Raw genomic sequence first — 16,124 nt, forward strand, 5'->3', positions numbered from 1 at the left:
AGTGAAAGAAGCCAGTCACAAAAGCCCACATATTACATGACTCCATTTACATAAAATGCCTAGAAGTGGCAAATCCATAGAGAGAGAAAATCCATTAAGTGGTTGCTAGGGGCCTGAGGAGGGGACGATGTGGAGTGACTGCTAATGAGTAGAGGGTATGTTTTTGGGGGTTGATGAAAATGTTCTAGAATTAGATAGTGGTGATGGTTGCAAGCCTTATGAGTATACTAAAAACCTTTGAATTACATGCTTTAAATGGATGAGTTGCATGATATATGAATTATATCTCAATTAAGCTGCCTTTCAAAATCCATAAAGTTTACATACAGAGGCAAAAGACTCAGAATATTCAACTCAACATTGAAGAAGAACAAAGTCGAAGGACTGGCACTACCTGACTTCAAGACTTACGATAAAGCTATAATAATCAGGACAGTGTGGTATTGATGAAAGAACAGAGAAATAGATCGATGGCACAGAATAGAGAGTTCAGAAATAGATTCACATAAATATAGTCAACTGATCTTTGACAAAGGAGCAAAGGCAATATAAGGAAAAAAAGACAGTCTCTTCAACAAATGGAGTTGCAACAACTGGACGTTCACATGCAAAAAAATGAGTCTAGATACAGACCTTATACCTTTCACAAAAATTAACTGAAAATGGATCATAGACCTAAATGTGAGAGGCAAAACTATAAAACCCCTAAAAGATAACAGGAAAACACCTAGATGATCTTGGACTTTTTAGATACAACACCAAAGGCATATCCATGAAAGAAACAATTGATAAGCTGGACTTTGTTAAAATAAAAAACTTCTGCTCTGTGAAGTACAATGCCAAGAGAATAAGAAGAAGCCACAGACTGGGAGAAAATATTTCAGAAAGTCACATATGATAAAGAACTGTTATTCAAGATGCACAAAGAACCCTTAAAATTCAATAATAAGAAAATGCACAACCTGATTACAAAACAGGCAACACATCTGAACAGACACCTCACCAAAGAAGATATACAGATGGCAAACAAGCATATGAAAAGATTGTTCAACATCATGTCATTAGAGAACTGCAAATTAAAAGAATGAGATATCGCTATACATTTACTAGAATGGCCAAAATCCAAAACATTGACAAGCTCAAATGCTGGTGAGGATGTGGGGCAAGAGGAACGCTCATTCATTGCTGGTGGGAACGCAAAACAGTACAGTCACTTTGGAAGACAGTTTGGCAGTTTCCTACAAAACTAAAAATACATTTACCATATGATCCACCAATCATGCTCTTTGGTGTCTACCCAAATGAGCTGAAAACTTACGTCCATACAAAAACCTGCACGCAGATGTTTATGGCAGCTTTATTCATAACTGCCAGACCTTGGAAGCAACCAAGATGTCCTTCAGTGGGCGAATGGATAAATAAACTGTGGTCCATCCAGACAATGGAATATTATTCAGCGCTAAAAAGAAATGAGCTATCAAGCCATGAAAAGACATGGAGAAAACTTAAGTGCATATTACTAAGTGAAAGAAGCCAATCTGAAAAGGCCACATACTGTACAATTCCAAATATATGACATTCTGGAAAAGGCAAAACTATGGAGACAGCAAAAAAACATCAGTGATTGCCAGGAGTTAGTGGGATGGGAAAGATGAGTAGACAGAACACAGAGGATGTTTAGGGCAAACCACTCTGTATGATACCATAATGGTGGATACATATCATTATAAGTTTGTCCAAACCCACAGAATGTACAACACCAGCAGTGAAATGTAATACACTATGGACTTGGGGTGATTACATTGTCGATCTAGGTTCATCAGTTGTAACAAACATACCCTCTGGTGGAGCCTGTTGATAATGGAGGAGGCTGGACATGGTTGGGGACAGTGGGTGTACGGGAATTTTCTGTACTTTCTGTTCAGTTTTGCTGTGAACCCAAAAGTGTTCTTAAAAATCAAGTTTACTAATTAAAAAAAAAAAGTCCAAGCCAAGAGAAGAGATGGGACAAGTTAGTTTATGATTCCTCGCTGAATGACTGGTACAGACACTCAGGAGTAATGACATTCAGGAGGTCAGAGCAGAGAAGGCTTCCATCCCAGACAAGCGGAGCTTGGGCTAGGTCTGGAAGAAGGGGTAGGATTTGGAAGGGAGAGTTAATCCAGGTGTGGGACACAGACTATAGGCCAAGTTCAGGGGATGACACAAGTCCTCCTCTCTGCCCCCACAGGTTGGACCACCAGCATGTGTGGGAGCGACAAAGCCGCTAAGACCCACCTCATGAGGTCTGGCTCCGACACACAAAGGAGGGCCTCTCCTCTGCCCAGTGAGAGAAGCTTTGCTCTCGTCCCAGGAGGGTCCAGTACTCCCTTCACCCAGAGAAAATATTCCCTTCTCAGATGGAATAACGTGGTCCCCATGGTGAGGGGCTGGCCTGACTTTGACTCACTTATTTGTCAGGGACACCCCAAAGTGGTGCAAATACAGCATGAAGGAGACACACAAGAGACCTTGAAGCTTGCAAGGAAGGGGACACAGACAACAAAGGGCAGAGCAGAGGCGTGAAGTGCTCTTCCAGGACCAAAGCAGAGTGGTGTTGAGCTGATGGTGGCGACTCTGGACTGGTGGTCAGGGAAGGACATCTGAGCAGAGACCTGAATACCGAGAAGGAGCAGCCTGGGAGGGTGGAACACTGTTCCACCAGCAAGAGCAGCAGGCTCAGAGACCTTTGGAAAATGAGGCTGGTGTGTCAGAGGAACAGAATGCACGCCTGGGGGCCTTTATGCCCTGCACATAATCCTAAATCTCAGTGTCCCCTAACTTTCTCAATCTTCAGGGCCTTTTTTTGACTACACAGGTGCCTTGGGTTTGTCAATCCTCAAACCACGCAATGTCAAGAAGTTCACTTGGCCAGAGAGCCCACTCCAGCAGAGACTTTATGAGGCTCTCATCACTCCCGAGGGGACGTTTTCACAATTTGACTAGCAGAGCGGGACGCGCTCCTGCCCTGGTCTTCACTGTCTCCAACGGCCTCTCCCTTGTGCACTGGGGGACAAAACGGCTCGGACTGTCGCCTCCTGCGAACGCTTCCATGAGAAGGCTCCACATTCGTTAGCACCCCGTTACTCTTGACACAAATGAAGAAAACACCTTCACTACATCAAATCTGAAAAGAAAGCAGCTAAATTTTAGACAACAGTGAGGAGAATAGGGCACAGAAAGCCTGTGCTTGAGCCAAATTTATTAACCCCTCTTTTGGGCGCTGGTTCTAGCTGTTCTGAACTAAAAAGCAGTGACTCCCACGTGGTTAAAGAACATGCCTGAGAGTTTGCCAGGCCGGAGAACATGCTGGGGTGGGAATGGGCACCCAAGTAAGAGGAGAAGTGTTTCATGGGCCACGTCAGAGTGCAGGGCCCTTCCTGGGCTGAGCTCCCAAGTGTGGGTGGCTCACGGAGCTGTCAAAGCGTAGGGCTGGGATGAAAAATGGCCTCCAACACACACAGCTGTGACAACGTGTGTGGCACATGAAGGACTAGGTGAGTCAAAAGGTACTTGGACACGCACCAGCCCACCCCGCGGTGACGGCGTGGGCCTCCTGTGCGGGCGCAGACCGAGCATGAGCACCGGGAGGCCTCTGACGCTCCCTGGTGCCACCGCACAGTGTTGGCCTGGAAAGGCTGGTGGCTTCTATTTCTCCAAGTCTATTTTTACATTGTGGAAAAATATAGATCACATAAAATTTACCATTTTTAAGTGTACAGTTCAGAGGCATGAAGTACATTCACGTTGCTGTGCAGCCATCGCCGTCCTCCACCTCCAGACCTTTGCCATCTTCCCGATCTGATACTCTGTCCCCATTAAACAACAACTCCCAGCCCACCCTCCCCCCCAGCCCCGGGCAACCACCACTCTACTTTCTATCTCTGGGAATTCAACTACTCTAGGTGCCTCCTCATATAAGTGGAATCATACAGGATTTGTCCTTCTGTGACTGGCTTATTTCACATAGCATACTGTCCTTAAGGTTCATCCGTGATGTAATGTGTGTCAGAATTTCCCTCCTTTTTAAGGCTGAATAATCTTCCATTGTATGCATTTACCACACTTTGTTTGTCCACTCATCCGTCGATGGGCGCTTGGGTTACTTCCACTTTTGCCTACTGTGAATAGTGCTGCTACAGTGGATGTACAAGCACCTGTTCAAGTCCCTGTTTTGGGTGATATACACCCAGACTGGGACTGCTGGATGATGTGATCTCCACTTTATTTTTAGCTACCCTATTGCATACATATGTTTTAGAAACTCAGAATGCCACCAGTTTGTTTGTTTTTGATTTTTCAAATGAGATCAGTATAAAATAATAAATACATTGATTAATAAATAAATCTCCTCTGAGATCTGGTTTAAAAGACCAGTTCCAATAATCCTGCTCAAGGAATCCTGCTCACTGCCATTATTCAATTGACAACCACAGACCCTTAGGGCCACATCCAAGCCGACTCTCCACTTGGTGCAAAGACCCCTCCACATGCATGGTCAGCCACACTGGGTGGGAGTACTCCCAGTGATGGGCGCTCACAACCTCACCAGGCAGCTAACTTCTCTGTGGGCAGCTTTTATTGTTTGCAAGTGCGTTCTCGTCCAGAAGAGAAATTTGTCTTCCCTAGTCAGCTAATAAGGAGGAAGAGCTATTCTGTGGATTTGCCTGGCACAGAGGAAGCCTGGGGGAACAGAGGAAGCCTCCAAGGGTCACGGTCTTGTGGCGAGAGTGACAGCTGACATAACTGAGGTTATATAACCAAACTGAGTAGCAACAGCTACACAGTCGATAGGAATTAAGGGAGAAAGATGTAGCTGGCTGGTCATAGGTGGTCACTCCCTGGGGGATGAAGATGTGAGTTAGAAAGGAGGGTCTATACACCAACAACCCCAAATCTAGGTCTCCAGACCAGACTCTCTTGAGCCTTGGCTTGTTTCCAGAGTGAGTAGAAATCCTTTCCTCTGGCTCCCCATGCTGACCTCTGAGGCAAAACCAGGGGTCATTCTAAAATGCCCTCTCCGTCAGTCCATCCTGAGTCTGCCCAGCTCAGCTCCTGAACATCTGTGGAATCCATCCCTCTTCTCTATCCCATGGCCCCTTCCGCCATGAGACCCTCACCATCTGTTATGGGTTGAATCGTGTCCCCCGAAACCCACATGTTGAAGTCCTAACCCCCAGTACCTGTGACCGTGACCTTACATGGAAATAGGGTCGTTGCAGATGTAATTCGTTAAGATGAGGTCATACTGAAGTGAGGTGGGCTTCTAGTCCAATTTGACTGGTGTCCTTATAAAAAGGGGAAATTTGGAAACAGACATACACACAGGGAGAACGCCGTGTGAACACAAAGGCAGAGATCTACAAGCCAAGGCACACCAAAGATTGCCAACTGTCTACCAGAAGCGAGGGGAGAAGCGAGGGACAGATTCTCCGCCACGGCCTCAGAAGGAACCAACTCTCACCATACCCTGATCTTGGACTTGCAGCTTCCAGAGCCATGAGAAGATAAATTTCTGTTGTGTAAGCCCCGCAGCGTGTGGTGCTTTGTTACGGCGGCCCTCGCGAACTAATACGCCATTTCTCCCTGCACTTCTTTAGTGGTGTCTAAACTCTGCCTTCAAACCCTGCTGTTCTCCCTACCCTCATTTAGCCTCTGCACAATCATCAGAAACATTACTAAGGCACAGATCTGGTGCTGTCACCCACTGCTGACAGCCACGAGGCTTCTCCTACAGTGGAGCACAGACAAGTTCAAGGTTGGTTCAACTGTGGCTCCATCCTCCGCTCTACCGACAGCTCCCTCCAACCACAGTGAAGTCCTCTCGGTCCTCCGTGGGGGCCACACCGTCCTTCACACACCTCTTATCTTCTGTCTGGCCCTCCTTGTCCACCTGCAAAGCCCCTCTTCACCTCAGGAGACTTAGCAAAGCCTTTCCCCAAGGCCCCTGAGAGGGTCATGCTTCTCCTGCTGTGCCCATCCATCACAGCGCTGACCCTATGGCCCTGCCCTCACAGGGCTCTGTCATCTTGAGACTCCTACCTCTTGGCCAGTGCTGTCTGACTCGACTGGAGGGTGATGGCCTCAGGAGGTGGGGGAGCACCGGCTTTGTGTCTGCCCATGGCTCCTCTGAGGGCTTCTGTCTGGGGTAGTGTCCTTCTGGGACAGAGAACATGTGTTCACAACATCACTGTCCCAGAGGTGGCCCTAGGAGGAGCCACACCACTGCCAACTCAATGTACCAAGGTAGATAGAGGCCCAGCGAAGGGCAGGTGACACCCCAGTCATGGAGGCTGCCATCCCACCGTGGACAAGGATTCGGGCACTGTGCCTCTCTCCCACGCTGGTCCTGCACCTCCACGGCCCTGTTTAAAATCAGCGTCTGAACAGCAGGGTTCCAGGGTGGCGTGCTGGCGCCAGAGCTTCCTCCCATTTCAGCTGCCCCTTGTAGAGTTCAGTCCCCAGCCCTCACCCCAGGCCTGGGCGGTCAGGTCACAGCCCATTCCATGTAGCATCCCCAGTGTTTCACAGAGAAGTGGTGCTCCCCAAAGTCTGCTGAATCAAAAAGAAAGGCAAGACTGTGGCCCGGCACACTCAAGAGGCCCTGGCTGATCACCTGCTCTCTCCCCAGGAGTGCCCCCTCTGTCCCACACACAGCATGGGGGTCAAGAGCAGATGTGCACTGCATTTCTCTGGTACCCTCCTAGAATGAAAGCTGTTCCAGGGCAGAGGACCCAGCACAGGCGGAGGCCTGAGGAAGGCCTTCAATACTCCCTTGTCGGAAGGAGCAAATGCATGAACAATGGGTGAAAGCTTGGGGGTCATCTGGCCCAGCCTCTCTCCACACAAGACAGACAGGCGATGCTGGTGAGATGCCTCTGGAGGGTCTAGTTTCGTCAAGGCCTCTGCTAGTAGTGAATCTATGTTGTTGATGTTTTTTAAGGTAAAAGCACATTTTCCCTTTATTTCCTTAAAACAGTTTGTTGTGTCCGCAGCATCCTGGACCTGCTCCCCTCTGTCTGAGAACTTCCCTTTCAGCTCAAGCCTTTGCTTCACTCCCGACTCCAGCCTTCCTTGTGAATTCCTGCCAAGGCAGTTGCTATTCACCTGGGCCCACCGCATGCATCCTACACCCTTCCCCTCAGTGCTCTAGCCTCAGGGGCTGCCCGGGCAGGAACTCAGCCGCTACCTGCCTGCTGAGAATGAAGGTCCTCTGTCACTGACCGCTCTCAGCAAAAGGCATGAAGCAAAAACTGTCCTGGGCTCTCCCTATCGCCCCATTAGGCCCCAAACCCACTGTGTGCAGGGCCCTCACCCCATTCCTCTGGTTCACAGCAACTCATCTGCTAATTCTCGCCAACGCTTTATCATACTAACAGCCCCTGCCCCAAGACCCTTCCTGCTTATTGTCTCTTTCACCCTCAAGCTTAGAGCCTGACTGGGGGGCTGGGTTAAGATTCCCATTATCTCTGTTTTATAGATGCAGCGACAAGAGCCCGCAGAGGCAGTGCTGTCCCAGACCAGGTCTCCCTATGCCTGGACAATTCCCCCTGCACTGGACACACTGCTGGCTCCCGCTCTCCCCAGACACTGCCCTCATCTCAACCTCCTGGCAAAATCTGGCCTCGGCCAGCCAGAGAAAATAATAATGATGACAGTAACAACACTAATATCTAATGAGAGCTGACTGCATGCAAGGCCCTGGTCTAGGCATCTGCGCATTGTAATTCATGGATGCCTCACCATCTCCCCATGAGCCAGGCACTATCATTATCTCTATGTTCCAGGTGAGGACACTGCAGGGCACAGCTTAAGGATCTTCCCAGGTCACCCAGCCTGTAAGCGATGGGGAGAGGATTCAGGGCCAGGCAGTGGACTCAGAGCTCTGTGCACCCATCCACACTAGGAACCATTAACCCATGTGGGCTTACTCAGTTCGCATTTTAATGTGGGCTGATGCTTTCATCTGTAGAAAGAGCACCTTGAGTGGTGGAAAGGTAGGAGAAGAGAGACCTTTGAGTAAGGGGTTTCCTCCACTGCATTCCCCCTTGGCTCAGCCACAGTGGGTCAGAGCATTGAAGCAGCTGAGTGACTTGATCAGGTAACTGGTGTTTGGGTAACTGGTGTCAGAGCAGAGGGTGGGATGAATGGAGAGAGACAGAAGCGGAAAGACTGGTCCATTGCAATGGAGCCAGACTAAAGCTGAGGCATGTGGGTAAAGATGAGGCCCCCAAATCTCCTGTCATGGCCCCAGAAGATGCTCTGGCAGCTGGGGGTGCTGGCCAACATCTGCCCCACAAATTTCTGTCATCCGCAAACATGGTACAGAGCCTGCAGGCCTGCTCATGAGGCCCATTGCCTGCTGCTGACGGGCCTGGTGGACCTGACAACATCTGCTCCTGGACCAAAAAGCCAAGGCCCTGCTCCATCCAGTTCATGTAAGGGAGAGCTGCGTGGGAAGGTGCCAGACCAGGAAGCGCGCTCGGCCGCCAGCCCCAGCTCCCTCTGAAGTCAACACAGTTAGGTTCACTTACGGTCGGGTTTAGCTTAACTATAACAAACACGATTTGTATCATATTCAAATCAGGCGCAGACCCAGGACAGAGAGGAGATGAATGAATGCACATCAGCCAAGGGCCACTTTGCTGAGGCTGGAGTCCCAGCGTCAGCATCTTGGGTGGGAGCCTTGAATTTGCCCAGTGATGCTGGGTTACAGCTCAGACAATGGTTTACTTCCTCCCTACAGGTGTGGGGCAAGCAGGGCTGCCTCTAGGGAACAGGTATTTATTGAGTACCTAAGTGCCGGGCATCACGCTGAGTGAGGGGGATTTCACTCGGAACCCAAACTGCCAAGGACCAACCCACGGAGCTCCAGTTTTCACCAGCATGCTGCCTTACGTCCCAGGCACCCGGGATCCCAACTCTCAGACTTTTACATACAGTCCGGTCTTAAGTCCAGGTTCAGAGGGTCTCTGCCCAACCATGCGGGAAAATAAATCAACCAACCAACAGCTGGCAATAATGATAGCTAAAGCTCATTAAGTGCCAGGTACTTTTCTAAGTGCTTTATGGGTGTTAACTTATTTAATCCTTGGAGCAAACCCATGAAGCAAATATTAAGTCCATTTTCCAGCTGAGACAATGGAGGCACAGAAAGGTAAAGAAACTTGCCGTGCACATTGAGCAAGCGGCAGAACCTGAGTCTGCGCCCCCTGCCTCCCAGCAGCACCCCTCGCCTTCCTGGCTCTCCAGCCCGTCATGTCCCTACTATATTTCCTCTATCCCTCCTGCATCCTGCCTCTAACCTGCATTCTGTGAGCCCAGGATGCAGTTAAGGCTGTGGATGAAACATACACAGCTAGTGCCTGCTCCCTGTGCTCCGCCAGCTTCCACTCTGGATGACCTTGGAGATTAACCGACGCACGCGTGAGATCCTTGACCCGTGAGGGACTGTGGCCAAAGCGCAGAAGAGTGTGGAAGGAGCCACTGCCTTGTGCTGAGAGCAGAACACCTTTTTCAAGAGTCCTGCATATTTAAAAGGCACGTTCATGTCTATTCTTTCTCACCGACCCTGAAGGTAACAAAGGCAGCCAGGTGCGGTCTCATCCCCATTTCTCGGATGAGAAAATCTAGGCTCGGGGAAGCTGGGGCCTTATGGAGAGGCTCCCAAAGCTGGTCCTGGACGCCTTCCCCAGGACAATTCCCAGCACATTATGTTTCCAGAAGAAAGGTGAGAGCCTTCCCACACAGACACAGGGCACAAGGGACTATTCCTGTTTTAATATGTATATATGTGACTGAGAAGGGACCATTCCCAGAATTTGCTAGCAGCCCCCTACCCCAGAGGGCATGAGAAAGAGTTTCCTTCAGCTTTCTCATCACTCCACTGGACCTAGCAGGCAACCAGCTCTGGAAACCTTGCATCCTGTGCTCTGCACCCAAAGGAATTCCTGGGGAAGCAGCTAGAAATCTGAGAGGGGAGGAAAGGAGACAGGGTGGAGCCAGAACATGTAAGTACTAAGGCCAGCACCACTACTTACTAGCTGTGGGCAAGTCAACTAACCTCGCTAGGCCTTTGTCTTCATCCATAAACTGGGAATAATCATAGTAATCATTCAGAGTTGCTGTGGATTACAGATAGTGTCTATAAAACCGCAAATTTTCCACAGAGCTTGGCACATAGTAAATACTCAGTAAATAATAGCTAAACAGCTTAATACATATTCTATACGGTAAAGGGAAATTATAATGAAAAAATTAAACTGGGTTCCATATATTCTATTAATTCATGCGGCTACTTTTATTATACACATATTTGAAACATTTCCAACAGAATACAGGCTGGCCTTGTGACTTGCTTTCATCAACAGAATGCAACGAAAGCGACTTGTGTAACTTCTGAGCCTTAGGCTCAAAACATCTTACAGCTTCTGCCGTCTCCCTCTTAGCATGTTGTCACCATCACATGAAGACACACAAGCTAGATTCCTTAAGGATGAGAGACACACAGAGAGAGAAGCCCAGGCACCTCAGACTGTCCCAACCAAGCCCAGACACGTGTGTGAGCCCAGCCAACACCACGTAGAGCCCAGCTCTAACTGCTGACCACAGAATAGCAAACACATAAATGAACATCATTTTAAGTCACTAAGTTTTGGGACTGTTTGTTACACAGCAGTAGCTACCTGATAGAGGTTGATCCAGGAAACATCCACAAAGTGTCCTTCCCAGGCTTCTCCATCCCAGGCTCTCAGGCAATGACAACTCCAAATGGCTACCCTCTCCTTCCATCTTAGTTCTCACTTTCTCTTAACATCTTAGACCTTAACACAGATATGCCAATCAAGATGCTGTGTTGTCAAAGCTGAGCATTCACATCTCAGTCAAATGCTCTTAAACAACAGGAAGGCTGGAAGGAGTGGCCTGTAGAGGCATCTGGGACCACCTCCCTTTGCTTCAAACTGAGAAAACTGAGGGCCAGGGATTTTAGATTGCGTGTGCACGACTCTCCTCTCCCCACCTGGACTGGAAGCACCTGTGGGTAAGTTATGTGTATCACACACCTTCGTAGCCTCCAGGCGCCATATGGGGCCTCACCCACAGAGGGAAGGCAGTATACGTTCCTTTAGGGAGTGACTGGTTAGCATACCACTCTGCACCCCTAAAGCACGGGGACAGCCGTCTGTCTCTCCGTCTCCAGCTCTGCGGAGAGCCATCCTCAGCAGAACCCTGACAGGGCTGTCTGGGCCAGGAGGGGTTGGACAAGCATTTGGGAATTGGAAGGCCACAGCATTCTGTGTACAATCAGAGCAGAGGGAGATGCCCCCGTGTCCAACAGGGATGCTGCTGCTGCTGCCGCCGCTGCCAGCCGACATTCTGCGGAGCTCAGCAGACCAGAGAGCAGCTTCACAAACTTCCTCCCATGACCTCTCGCCCCACCCTTCTAGGCAGGCACGTTTACATCTCCCAGGGTTTGTGGGTGAGCTAGTTCGACCCCTCCTCTTCCTTTTGGCCAGTCCTCTAGTCACTAAAGACGAGAGGGACGATCATGGTCTTACACATAATGGCCTCCACCAAACACTGTGAATTACCTTAGATTTCATCGATCTGTTTGCTTCTCTCTCCCTTGCCTCAGGCATTTCAAATGATCCTAACAGCGTCAATGTTTGTTTACATTGTTGCTCTTGGTTATTAGCATCATTGCTATTAGTATGATTACGGCCTGAAGCCTACAGTGAGGAGGGAGAAAGCTGACCACCTTTTAGAGTCGAGCTAATTCTTCAGACCCTAGTTAAACAGGAGTTCTGTTTCGCTAAGCCCTGCTTTACCATAAGGATTTTCATTGGAATAGTCTTTGCCGTCTAATAACTAAAGGAGAAATTAGGAAAACAAAAAAGTATATAAAAAAAAGAAAACAGCTGCCTGGAAGGTATAATAATTGCAGGTTTCCGTTCGCTCTCCTTCTCCCCCTCCCTCTCGAAGCGAGGGCAAGAGTCGGATTGAAAGATCTTGATGAGGGGGACGTTTAAGGGCACAACTTCTTATTCCAGAACAGTCTGATTCAGACAGTTGGCTTGAGCGGAGAGGGTGAGCTCTGTGAGGTGCTGTAATGTAACAATGGGAGAGAGGGGATGGGAACCAAGCAGAGAGCTAGGAGGGTTGAGGAGGTGATGGCGGGCTATCCAGGGAACCAGAGATGCTCCAGCCTCTCCATGAATGAAGAGGTGGCCATTAATGGGTAGGGAGTGTTCTCCACTCCAGGGAGACAGGACTGGTAGGAAAGTAGGACCTTGGGCCATAAAGGGCAGCAACAGTCATATTAACCAATAGACACTTCACTCACATCCTTGCATTTCACCTGTGTAGGCCTCAGTTTCCTCTGTACCATGGGAGGAGTGGACTAGAAGATTTCCAAGGCCAATTGCTAGTTCTGACCACGGGTGAATGTGTTCTGGGTCAGTCTTGAGAGGAAATCCCTTCCCAAGCATGCCTTTGGCAGGGAGGGTTTTCCTTGCCATCTGCCTGGCACAGATGCCACTGGGTCCTTCCCCTGCCTGAGGGTTGTAGGACTGCTGGCCTTGCTGCTAATGGGTGAGACAGGGCCTCCTACACCTTCCCGTTCCCTCACCCCCGCCTCCTCCCTGGCAGGACCCCTCCTCCCTGCCCCACCCCATCCACTGGCCTGACAGCGCTGCCCAGGGCGGAGGCTGCAGCAGGAAGGGCAGAGGCATCCCTAGTGCATCGTGGTGGCCTCCCTCCCCCACATACAACGTCTCCTCGGAGGCCAGGAGTCAGGAGGCTCGGAGCAGAAGTACAACCAAAAACGGATGCCATCTTCCAGCTTAGAGGGTGTTCAACATGCACACGCACACACTCCCACACATACATATGAACACACTCACACACACACACACTCACACACACACATATACACCCCCCACACATACACCCACACCCCCCACTTACATGTGCTCATATAGAACATTCAACTCACACACATACCCCTACACTCCCACTCCCACATGCTCATATACACTCACAACTTTCTCACCTACACTCTAGACTTAACAACAAGGATATTTCTTCCCCCAGCCTTTATGTCCCCACCACCCCCCACCCTGAGAAGGAATCCATCTGGCTCTCCAGTGGCAACCACAGAGCTTCAAACCATCTGGAAATACAAGCACAGAAGAACTGTGTCAGGCTGGAGGTGAAGACAGCCAGGGTCAGGGGAAGGGAGGACAGAAGACAAGGCAGCTGCCAGATTCCAGTCGGAACGGCGTGTTCACTCCCCCTCAAATCTGGAACCCCTACCCCCGAGTACCCCACAGCCCTGCATGTCTGCCGGTGACACCAACTGTCTCGCCCGATGCCAACTTTCTCCATGTGTTCCGCTCACCCATCCCTCCCACCCATTCGGCCACCAGCACCCACTCTGGTGACATCTAAACACAGCCACACAAAGTCTAATTTTAGCTCCAATCTTCCTCAGCTATGGTTGTGTGGTTTCTAATTATTTTATTCCCAAGATTTACCTTGATGGATAGTTATACATTTTCCAGCTTACTGTACAGTATCTTGTAAAGTGCCCTTTAAAAAAAAAATGAGCGAATTAGTCCACATTGTTAATTTTCCCAGCTCTAAGGAGAAATCTTCAGATCATCACCTGCCCTAGAAGTTCTGATTCAATCCCCATTTCCTTTAATACTAATAAAATGGACAGTTCATTTATAAGAAGTTCCCTAAAAGAAGGTATTGAAAAACATTATATTTCTTTTAAAGTTGTTAAAGGGCATAAATCCATTACTCAGATAGAGATCGCTTAATAATTTAATGCCTTTGCCTTGGCGTTGTTCCCGGAATATTTTCACTTTATCTGTCTTTATTTTCAGGTTGGAACAAATTGAGGAATAATCAGGCCTGTTGGCGGGAATTGTCGAGGAGTCCGCAGGAAGGAGTGGGGAAGACGTGGGGGGGCCGGGCAGCCTCTGGAGACCCTTAGTCTCCCTCACAGGCCTTCAGTCCCAGGAGCAGCACAGTACACGGCACTGAGGCCAGGTCCAGGGCGAGCCAGCCTTCCCTTTGGGCCTCCATGTGGTGGGGAATGTGTCCTGCACGTTTGACCAGCAGACTCTGTCTCCTGGGAAGCAGGGAGCTGCCAGAGAGGCCATCCCCCTGACTCCCTTCCCCCCCCACCCGCTCTCCCTCCCTCCAGCCCAGCCAGGCAAGCGGGTGGGAGGGCCCACAGTCAGTCATTCTCAAAGGGGATTAGTTTGCATTTTCTAAATAAAATCATTTACATGATGTATTAACCCAACACCATAATTAAAATCATTAACGTTTCTTTGTGCAGATTAGCAATAAAGAGAAACTAAGTGCAGGAATCAACATTCCTTCTTATAGGCTCATCAAACAACACCCCTGAAGAAGGACTGGAAGCTTCATCCCACGGGCTCCCTCACCGCCTAGCGTTCTGTTGATCCCCTAGTTAAGGGCCCTCAACTGACCTGGTTTAGAGATGGGGGCTGGGGGAAGCAGCCCTGGACTGAACAGAAGGATGGTTCAGCTTAAACCACTGCTCTCCGACTGAATCCCTGTATTCTGTCCCCTCTCTGGTCCTCAATTTCCCCTTTAAAATAAAGCAGTGAACTAAAATGACACTTATAGTCTCTTCCCAGTTCCCCAGTGCCATGGCAGGTATGCTGCCCCTGTGGGTAGGCAGATTTTGGGCCATGACTGGTATTCACAATATGTTTGTTGAAGGGAATTGAAGAGAACATACCAGATCAGTGAGGGGATGGGTGTGGGGGTAGATGGGGACAACACCATATCCAGCGCAGGGACGTGAGCGGCCAGCGGGTGGAGCTGAGCAGCTACTGATGCTCCAAGGGGAAAGGGCAGTTGAGGCCAGGTACATGGAGCCCTCACCCTGGCCACACTAGGGTGTGCCCACCTCTATAGGCCCTGCCCATGGGGTGGCCTCATTTGGACTCAGGGCATAGAGGAAGAGTTAGCAAAAGCTTCTACGTGCAGGGAGACCTGACACGCAGGGGGACCAGTCCAAAGAGGATTATGGTCCAGCCTCCTCCCCCTGGGGACAGCAGCCAGGTCCCCTGCACAGATGTGCATAACTTGTGATGCCAAAGACTGCATCCACAAGGCCACTGGAAGGGGAAAGAAGGGTTTAGCTGTCAAGCAATGCTCCTGATGGGGGAGTTTGGGCCCAGGGAAATCTCACCACCATTGTTACAACAATTACTGACAGCCCATGATGGTGTGGGCGCAGAAGGCTCACATTTACACTGTCCCGAGGTTTCCGGAGCAGTTCTAGATCTCTAGTACCGCCTAGGAGCTGGCTCTCTTTTCTTTCTGGGATAGTGTCCTGAAAAGAGTAAGCTTTAGAATGAGACGGCCATGGGTTCAAATCCTAGTTCTGTAGTTTGCTAACTGTGTGGCTTTGAACAAGTTACTTAAACCCTCTGAGCTTTGGTTTTCCCACATGAAGGGTGAGCATAACCTGACACAGGATGGTTAGGAGGGTTAAGTGGGGTAAAAAGTGTGAAAACATCTACCATAGTACATGGAACAGTGGCCTCCATAAAGATCACACAGTGTGGCAGGTTAAAGATGGCTACCAATACATTGACATTTCATTGGGAGGTGATATCTAATCCCTCCCCTTGAATAGGAGCTGGCTTTTTTTTTTTCAACCAATGGAATGTGGAGGAAATGACATTCTGTGACTACCAAGGATAGATCTTAAGAAGACTTACAGCGTCCACATGGGTCTCTTGGGACACTCTCCCGAGAGTCTGGAGCCACTATCTAGGAAGCACAGCCACTCTGAGACCCCATACTGGAGAGATCACCTGTAGGTGCTCAGCCCAACCTTCCAGCTGACCCTGCTGTCCTGGGTTGAAGGCTGTCCCCTCAAAATTCATGTCTACCTGGAACCCGTGAATGTGACCTTATTTGGAAATATGATCTTTGCAGAGGTAATCACGTTAAGTTGAGATCACATTGTATTAGGGTTGGCCCTAAATCCAGTATTCCTGGTGTTCTTATAAGGAGAGGGAAATCTGAAC

At 49.3% G+C, this 16,124-nt stretch overlaps 1 protein-coding gene across 9 annotated transcripts in view; it reads right to left on the bottom strand.

Moving 5' to 3' along the window:
* The window catches only part of ZBTB7C (zinc finger and BTB domain containing 7C), a 348,185-nt gene that overhangs the window by 171,799 nt on the left and 160,262 nt on the right, over window positions 1-16,124 (bottom strand). The gene's annotated exons all lie outside the window — the stretch shown is intronic.

Source organism: Equus caballus, chromosome 8 (assembly GCF_041296265.1).
Source record: "Equus caballus isolate H_3958 breed thoroughbred chromosome 8, TB-T2T, whole genome shotgun sequence".
NCBI classification, from domain to species: Eukaryota; Metazoa; Chordata; class Mammalia; order Perissodactyla; family Equidae; genus Equus; species Equus caballus.